Source organism: Neovison vison, chromosome 1 (genome assembly GCF_020171115.1).
Source record: "Neovison vison isolate M4711 chromosome 1, ASM_NN_V1, whole genome shotgun sequence".
Lineage (NCBI taxonomy): Eukaryota > Metazoa > Chordata > Mammalia > Carnivora > Mustelidae > Neogale > Neogale vison.
The window spans coordinates 12137935-12146746 of NC_058091.1; the positions used below are offsets into that span (position 1 = coordinate 12137935).

At 43.1% G+C, this 8812-nt stretch overlaps 1 pseudogene; it reads left to right on the forward strand.

The window, feature by feature from the left end:
- The first annotated feature begins 1887 nt into the window (after positions 1–1887).
- On the forward strand, positions 1888–8551 carry LOC122889092 (annotated as a pseudogene).
- Positions 8552–8812: the final 261 nt, after the last annotated feature.

Sequence of the window (8812 nt, forward strand, 5' to 3'; positions counted from 1 at the left end):
TCTCTGGAGAAGTGCAGTTTCAGGATCCTCGCTCTATCTATCAAAGTTCACCAATTTTGGGCATCTGGGTGGCTCAGTCAGTTAAGCATCTGCCTTCGGCTCAGGTCATGATCCCAGAGTCCCTGGATGGAGTCCCACGCCAGGCTCCCTACTTAGTGGGGAATCTGCTTCTCCCTGGACCCTCCCCTCCCTTGTGCCCTCTTTCAAATAAATAAAACTTTAAAAAAAAAAAAAAGCTCATTAATTTTTTTCAAATATTTAACATAAATGTAAAATGCTTAGGAATCAAGTTAAGACGTAAGAATTTCTTCAGTTAAGAAAATGCTCTGGTATCATAGAAGGCTGTATGATCACATGAGAGTAACTGGTTGCAAACAAAGCTTTTCCTTCTCATTGGCTTCAGTAAGATCAGAATTCAAATCATATTTTTTAAGTATATCCATACACCTCAATGAAGATGTTTTTTAAAAAGCGTATCCATCTTTGAGCAAATCCCAGTATCAAACTGCAGACTTACAGAAGGTTATAAATTAGTACCCCGTTTACAATAAGATCTCTAAACAGAGACAGACTTCCCACATCAGGTAAAGCAAGGTTCTAATTGGCAGCAACCCCGTGGGTGAGCTTGGAAGCAGGTCCTCCGGCAGGGAACTCCACGATGATAGCAGCCTGGGACACAGACCCTGAGTCCCAGGCTCGTGCCGAGCCCAGATTCCTGCCCCACAGAAGCTGTGGGAGAGCAACCCTTGCTGCAAGCCTTTAAGTGATGCGGTAATTGATTACAGGACAACAGGTAACTCACATAGCTACCCTTCTAAAAATCACCCTAACAATGATGGACAGAGCACATATCCTTCTTCCCGTTTCTGAATTTCCATTTTAGACTGAAGTATTCTTTGTTACACAGAACTGATTTTTTGGTGTACAGATGTCATAAAAAACTGAACTGGATTTAATAGAGTTTGATGCAGCTTTTTAAAAACAAGAAGAAAAAAGAAGAGATTGGGCCACACAGAGCAACACCAGGGCTGGGTCTGTATGGCAGGATGACCAAGTAAAGAGGCAGCAAGAAGGGGGCATGGCAGCCCAAGGAGAGTGGCCTCTGATGAAACCAAACCTTCCAGCACCTTGATCCTGGATTCCAGTCTCCGAAAGGGAGAGAAAATAATTTTACGTGGCTAAAGCCACCAGCAACAACAAAATAGGATTCTGTTACGTGGCACATTTTGAGACACAAGAAGAGATAAGATCATCAAAAGCTTATCTGATACCTAGGCAGAAGCAACTCGTTCTGGCAACAAGGCAAAGATCCCCACAACTGATACTGCTCAGGGACCAAAGGCCAAACGAGGCCCAGCAGCACGAGGGTCGGACCTCCTGAAGGTGGCAACCAAGGCAGGATCTCAGGCCCACATCACCACTCCCAGTTTGGAGGAGGAAGCACAATGGAGGTCACAGGAGTTGGGGTCAGCCATCCACTTCTGGAGCCAGTACAGAGATGAGTACGCTCTTGTCCTGTGCTCTGGCCATGCAGACAGCGAGAGGCCTGTGGCATTTCTCCCCTTTCTAAGGGGATCGGGATACTGCTTGGTGCAGGAGTAGCAAGGCGCTCAGCCCAACCCAGTGCCCTGCCCCAGGCCCTCCGCCACACCTGGACTGACTCTGTTTCCCAGTTTGGCCTTTTACCTCCAGCATCCCCTTCTAAATCGGCAGTTTCTCAAAAAGCTTCCTCTCAAAGAATGCAAAACCTCCCCACCTCTCAGGATTTCCCCCTTCATCTCAACCAGCATCACCTACCGAGAGAGAGAGACGGCACTGAAAACTAGAAGAAACAGCAGAATACAAACAAGGTAATTCTACCCAATGGCCCCCAAGTCATTGAGAGACATGGAGGTCTGGAAGCGAGAGAAGGCGGGGAAGATGTGAGCTCAATACGCTAGTAGAAACGCCGCGGGAAGTGTAACAGCTCGGCCTGTTACTTGACATCACACAATTTATAAAGCCCTTCAGATATCTTACCTCCCCCCAACAATTGTCCTCCCAACAACCCTTTATTTGTGGTCCCACAACTACTAAGTAGGAGCACTGGGATGCCTTTGGTCTGAAAAAACTGAGCATTAGCACTACTCAAAAATCTCATAATTTATACCAGAATGTCTGTATAATCCATCCCTTCCCATTAAATGAATGGCAGGAAAAAAAAAAAAAAAAAAAAAAAAAAACCTGGTATCTTTCATCGCATTTAGGAAATTACATAATGGCAAAAGAATTGTAATTAAGGCAAGGTCAACTCCAACCTCTGACTGTGGCTACTGTAAACACACCACCCCAACTATCCAGGAGATCGATAAGCCACCCATACATCCCAATATTCCAGAGCCCTCTCCAACAGGAAATCACAAGGGAGCCTCCACCCCTCTGCCTCGATTTAAGTCCATTTCCTCCAGACCTCTGCCCTACACACCATATAAAACTATCCACTCTTCACAACACCCTCGCTTACGCCTCATTTTAAAAAGTCTAAGTTTAGTTTTTTTACTCTTAATCATAAACACAGTGTTTTTCACACTAGCTTCTCAAATCAGCACTGTTGTGCTCAACATCTTCAACGCTTTGTTGCACAGACCGGAAAAAGCAAAGGAAAAAAGGCTGTGGCTTTTCCCTCAGCATTTCCTCTGCACGTTGCATCCCATCTGCGGCTGGCCACAAGGGAAGACTGGTTAAGGGAAAGTGGAAATACGGCATTCCCTCTTTATGACATCTCCTCCAGCCAGGAGGCATCAAGAACAAAGCGTCAGTCTCTTTAACCCCACACTTCCCATCTCCGAGAAAAGAGAGGGAGGGCAGCGCAGGTGAAACCCAGTCCACACAAAGCCAGCTAGCAGATGGCGGGTCAGAGGGCACCCGGGGCTGAAATGCCTCCCACAACAGGTGGGTAATCTGAAGGATGACAAGGGCGAGAAGGCTTAATCAAGCTCAGAGCACGGAGAGACTTTCCTTACACTTACTACGATCCTTATCACGCAGGTATGCTCACTTTGGGAAAATTCACCAAGATCCCAACATGATTTGTGTTCTTTATATTTTGGTAAAAAGATTTTTTTTTTTAATACTCCTTACTCAGCAAATCTCAAAAGGGGAAAAATTCTCCAAATCAAGCTCTACTTTCTCCTATGAGAGGAGAAAAGGAACACCTCTTTACTTCTTAACAGTGGAAATGGAGAAACAAAGACTTCCTTACGGCTGGCTAGATAGTACAAAAACAGAATAGAGACCAAAGATCCAGCCTACCACAGCTCCGGATAGGGATAAGGAACGGCAATGGAGACGAAAAACAGTAGGGACTCCGAAACAAACCCTGAAGAGCACAGTGAAAACTATTCATGCTGACCTACAACATCAGGGGGAAAGCACATGGAGTTGTGGGTAATAGGAGTGAGCTGTGACTTTTTTTTTTTTTTCCAGGACAATAAAGGCAGATTTTAATTTTAAAGTCTTAATCACTTGAAAGATGATCAAGCAGCTGTCAGAATAGGGGGGAGGGAGTGGAAATGGTTAACAGTTTGCTTAAGACCTAACATATGCCAGGTATGGTGCCAAGCTTTTCACAGCATTTCAGGCTCATGACTATATTTGAGGTGGAGATTTTACTGACCCCAATTTATACATGAGAAAGCAGAGGTTCAGAAATTTTACAAAAGAGCATACATACAATAAACAGTTGATGGAGAAAAGATTTGAATCAGATTGAATTCCAAAGATGACACTCCTCCCAAGTACACTACCCTCGACCGTTAGGCAGCTTGGAAGAAAGTTCTTGAACAACAGGAAAGAAAAACTCTGCAGTAACAATTAGGTGAAAAGGAATAGAGTTATAGAGTGGCTTGCCAAAGGAAAAAGGCAAGTGTCTCAGAATGAAGCCCTGATTTTTAGATTTTTTAAAAAAAGATTTTATATATTTATTTGACAGAGAGAGAGATCACAAGTAAGCAGGGAGGCAGGCGGGGGTGGGGTAGGGAAGCAGACTCCCCGCTAGGCAGAGAGCTGGAGGCAGGGCTCGATCCCAGCACCCTGAGATCATGACCTGAACCAAAGGCAGAGGCTTAACCCACTGAGCCACTCAGGAGCTCCATAATTTTGATTTTTGAACTCTAAGAATTTTAGAGCTAATAGGGACCTTGAGGATGCACTCACTTTTCATGGAAAAAAAGAAAAAGGAGTAAATAACATTTCAACACATTTCCCCCCACCTCTTTCTGTCAACAAATGGTTGCTGAGTGCCTATTCTGTGTTAGGGCATCTTTAAGATTCTAACCAGTCATGTCCTTCAACTTTCCACCTAAAAGATTTAAAGAATGCACGTGGGCACACAGTTACTCTTTCTTTCTTCAATCTGCCTAGATAGATGTACCAAAAAGTGCATCAACTATTGTTAATGAAGCATCAAATAAAAGCTCCAAGTGCTAAGAAAAGTAAAAATTCTATATAAATTTTCACACTGGGGCACCTGGGTGGCTCAGTTGGGAGAACATGGGACCGAGATCTCAAGATCAGGAGATTGAGCCCCATCATGGGTGCAAAGATTCCGTAAATAAATAAAACTTTAAAATTTTTTTTTTTCTCAGGGCACCTGGGTGGCTTAGTCAGTTGAATGACCGACTCTTGGTTTTAGCTCAGGTCATGATCTCAGGGTCATGAGATTGAGCCCCATATCGGGCTCCAGGCTTAGCACAGAGTCGGCTTGAGATTCTCTCTCTCTCCCTCTGCCCTTCCCACCATTTGCACAGTCTCTCTCTAAATAATAAAATCTTAAAAATAAAAAATAGAGTAAAAGAAATTTTCATACTGAAAAAAAAAAAAAAAAAAATCCGGTACCACCATAGTCTTTCAAGAGTCTTTTACTTCAGTCAAGCAAGAACTGGGTGTATGACCCAGTCCCAGAATTAATCACGGTCCACTGATGGTCATTTGTATTTACAAGATTCATAATGTTTTAACATATGATTCTGATGAGAACACGAACTTCCAGGCTTTTCCAGAGGCCTCTTTAGGGACTAAACCGGGTTTTTAATTTTCTTAATTATGGAAAAAAGGAATTCAATTCAATTCCAAATTGCTTAGACTTTACAGTTCCAGGGATGATCATCTCTCTCTCTTTCTCACTCTTGCTCACACACACACACACACACACACACACAAATAACATGATATTTACACAACTCCAAAATTATTCTGAGTCTCCTGATTTATAAACAGGAAAATAGGTTTAATGTCCCAAAATGAAAAAGTAGCAAAATTAAATTTACCACTTCCACATCCATCCAGCAAATGAAAAATTAGCACCAACCATCATTAAACTAAATAACAGGCTCATTTCCTCCAAACCCTATCTCGACTATCTTTTTCTCTCCAGTTGTGAAAGCTTCTTTGACCCTGACAATTTCATTGATAATACAAATTTTATATGTTCCTAAATCTATTTAAGATAGAAATACCTGACTGTCTCAGTCAGTAGAGCATCAAACTCTTGATCTCAGGGTCGTGAGTTTGAGCCCCATGTCAGGTGTAGAGATCATTTTTAAAAATTAATAAAACACAGGGTGCCTAGGTGGCTCAGTTGGTTAAGCATCCGACTCTTGATTTAGCCTCAGATCATGATCCCTGGGTCATGAGATCAAGCCCAGCATGGAAATCCATGCTCAGTCTGGAGTCTACTTGAGACTCTCCCTCTCTCCCTCTGCCTTTCTCCCTGCCAGCACACTCTCTCACTCACTCTCTAAAAATAAATTTTAGAATAAATAAAACAAAATATTTTCAAAGGTGGATTTTTGTTTTTGTTTTTGTTTTTCCAGTAGAAATCCTCTAAAGATTAATAATACTTATAATACTTATAGCTATAATAATACTTACACCTAATGAAAATGTTTTTAAACTTTATTCTTAAAATCTTCATAATAAAGAGTATCTACAAAAACATTTACAACTAACAATACACTTACTGGTGAAGATTGAATAATTTCTATCTGAGAAAGGAATAAGCCAGGAATAAGCCAACATCGGCTTGGAGGTTAACTAGCCAATGTGACAAGGCAAGAAAAATTGGTTGGGTAACCTAGCCAATATTCAAACATGGACTCACAGACTGTCATATGCTCTGAGGCAGAACCTCCATGAAGAAGCAACTGTACAAAAGGCTTCTTTCATTTTTTCTATTCACTCAGTTGCAGGAACATAGCAAACATCCAAATGAAGATATCCAGTTGGAAGTTAACAACACTGAACCCACAAGAGAGGTCCTAGCTAGAGTTGTATTAACTGGGCAGACACGAAGGTATACAAAGGGTAGTTGAAGGCAGGGGCAAAAGTATGATTAACCTAAAAGGATAAAAAGGACCAGGGATGATACCCTAAGGAGAATGTCATCTTATGACAGTGGGAAGAAGATGAAGAATCCAAAGGGCAACAGGAAAGGAATGACAAAGAAGCAAGAAAGCCAAGAGAAAGGGGTTAGGCTGGAAGCCAAAGGCAGCAGATGCTTCAACGAAGAGAAAAGAGACAAGGGTGTTCGAGGAAACAGAGCTGCTCCAAGAAAGATGTACATGAGAATAATCTCTTGGGCAAAATTTCTTTTTCTGAGTATAATTCATATCTGGCATAGTTCTTTTTTAAAGAAGCTAAGTCTTTCTATTCTTAAACTTCTTTGTTAGCTTTAAACCTGAAACACTTGCTTTGTTTCTACTCTGGATTTCAGAACCAAAGGGCTATACCAATTATGAGATGAGGGAATATCATAAGATAAAACAGATATTTTAAGCCACTGATATTACAGACCACAGATAAAATACAGTCTTATGCTTTTGAGCAACATTATCTTTTTCATTGATGCCCTGGAAGAGAAGCCAGCTGCCCTCCAGGAATTTAGAGTATAAAATCTAGGCACACCTCGGTGGCTCAGTCGGTTAAGCATCTGACTCTTGATCTTGGGTCAGGTCTTATCTTAGGGTCGTAAGTTCAAGCCCCATGTTGGGCTCCATGCTGGGTATGGAGCCTACTTAGTAAAAATACATTTTTTTTAAAAAAGTATAAAACTTAACCATGGGTCCTAAAAGATCACAGAAGTGGCCCAGAGGTAAGAACACAATACTTGTTTCTCTGTGGGCTGCCTTCCAACAGGGCTTAGGCACGGCTGCAGAGGTCCTGAGGCCATCACTGTGGCAATGAATAGACATGTACTCAAAATGGGACCCAGCTGTATTCGCCTATTCCCAATACCCAGGAAGGGAACCATTAGACCTAGGAACAAGGAAAATCAAAACTGGTTTGACCAGATGTGTTTAATGTACAACATAGCAGTCACACATGCAAGGCAGTATCAGGACAAATACAGAGAGGAAATGCAAATGAGCTATGGCCCTGGAATTTCAAACTACAATAACTTAACACATAGTTGTTTTCTGCGTAAAGCCAGGAAATATTAGACCAAAATTATTTTAGTCTATATACAACACAAATGTTTAAAAAAAAAAAAAAAGTCTCCTGGCTCACTGCTCCTTCCCATCTGACAGACAGCTGCGTCTTCTGGTGCCATGCCAGCCACATCCCCATAATGTGATGGGAAAGGTCAGAATAAACTCTATCAGGCTGCTTTCAACTCTGGCAGAGTAGATATTGTTGCCATCAATGACCCCTTTGTTGACATAGTTTACATGTTCCAGTATGATTCTACCCATAGCAAATTCAACAGCACAGTCAAGGCTAAAAACAGAAAATTTGCCATCAATGGAAAGCCTATCTCCATCTTCCAGAAGCGAGATTCCTGCAACATCAAATGGGGTGATGCTTGTGCTATGTTGTGGAGTCCACTGAGGGCTTCACCACCAGGGAGAAGGCTAAGGCTCACTTGAAGGGTGGGACCAAGAGGGTCATCATCTCTGCCCCTTCTGCTAATGCAGAACCATGAGAAGTAGGACAACCCCCTCAAGATTGTCAGCAAGGACTCCTGCACCACCAAGTGCTTGGTCCCTCTGGCCACGGTCATCTATGACAACTCTGGCACTGTCAACAGACTCATGACCACAGTCTATGCCATCGCTGCCACCCATAAGACTGAGGACAGCCCTCTGGGAAGCTGTGGCATGATGGCTGAGGGGCTTCCCAGAATATCATCCTTGCTTCTACTGGCACCACCAAGGCTGTACACAAGGCCATCCCTAAGCTGAATGGGAAGGTCCCCGGCATGGCCTTCAGTGTCCCCACCAACATGTCAGTCATGGAACTGACCTGCCCCTGGGAAAAAGCTGCCAAATACGTTGACATCAAGAAAGTGGTGAAGCAGGCTCTGGAGGGCCCCTTTAAGGGCATCCTGGGCTACAGTGGGGACCACGTTGTCTCCTATGACTTTAACAGTGATACCCACAATTCCACCTCTGATGCTGGGGCTGGCACTGCCCTCAATGACCACTTTGTCAAGCTCATTTTCTGGTATGCCAATGAATTTGGCTATAGCAACCCAGTGATAGACCTTATAATCCACGTAACCTCCATGGAGTAAAAGTCTCCTGGACCACAAGCCCCAGTGAGAGCAAGAGGAAGAGAAAGGCCCTCCGATGCTGCTGGGGAGTCCTTGCCCCAACTCATCCCCAACACAATGAGAATCTTCTGACCTCCACCCTCATATTCCAGACCCCCTGAACAAGGGGAGGGCCTTGGGGAGTCCTACCTTGTCCTGTACCATCAATAAAGTATAAAGCCTCCTGCATCCTCAAGAAATGCAGAGTGAGGAGATGAAGAAAACAAATTTTAATTGCCCTCT